The 660-nt window shown below is 42.4% G+C and overlaps 1 non-coding gene across 1 annotated transcript; it reads left to right on the top strand.

Moving 5' to 3' along the window:
• The first annotated feature begins 211 nt into the window (after positions 1–211).
• On the top strand, positions 212–318 carry LOC141716396 (small nucleolar RNA R71). The gene has a single exon (XR_012573108.1). It is a non-coding gene; the product is annotated as a small nucleolar RNA R71 (small nucleolar RNA).
• The last annotated feature ends 342 nt before the right edge of the window (positions 319–660 follow it).

Genomic DNA, 660 nt, shown 5'->3' with positions numbered 1-660 from the left:
TGCTGCATCCAACTCCAGAATTCCTGCAGCTTTCCCTTGAGTCAGTCTCTAGGAAGGATTTTGGTAATCATTAGCAGCCATCAGTTCAATAAGTTCATAAGCTTCATCGTAGCTCTTAGCCCACAAGACTCCTCCTGATGCTGCATCAAGCATGGGTCTAGAAGTAGGACCCAATCCATTTTATAAACAGTTAATAATCATCCAATCAGTTATGCCATGGTGTGGCCACTTCCTCAATATCTCCTTATATCGATCTCAAGCCTCACACAGAGATTCTCCAGTTTGTTGAGCAAACTGAGTAAGAGCATTCCTGATTGCTGTAGTCTTTTCCATGAGGAAGAATTTAGTGTGAAACTTTTGAGCAAGATCTTCTCAAATGGTGATAGACCGTGCTGGTAGGGAATGCAACCATCACTTAGCTTTGTCCCTCAGAGAGAATGGGAAGAGTCGTAGCTTAATAGCATCCTCAGTCACATCGTTGAATTAAAAAATGTCACAGATCTCGATAAAATCCCTGATGTGCATGTTGGGGTCTTCAGTAGGAGAACCCCCAAACTGAACTGAGTTCTGTATCATCTGGATCGTGCTTGACTTGATCTCAAAAGTGTTAGCCCTGATGGTTGGTCTAATGATGCTAGACTGAATGTCATTAATCTTAGG

Source organism: Apium graveolens, chromosome 3, assembly GCF_009905375.1.
Source record: "Apium graveolens cultivar Ventura chromosome 3, ASM990537v1, whole genome shotgun sequence".
Taxonomy (NCBI): Eukaryota; Viridiplantae; Streptophyta; class Magnoliopsida; order Apiales; family Apiaceae; genus Apium; species Apium graveolens.
The sequence above is the reverse complement of the archived record's forward strand: the minus strand, read 5'-3'. Positions and strand labels throughout refer to the sequence as shown.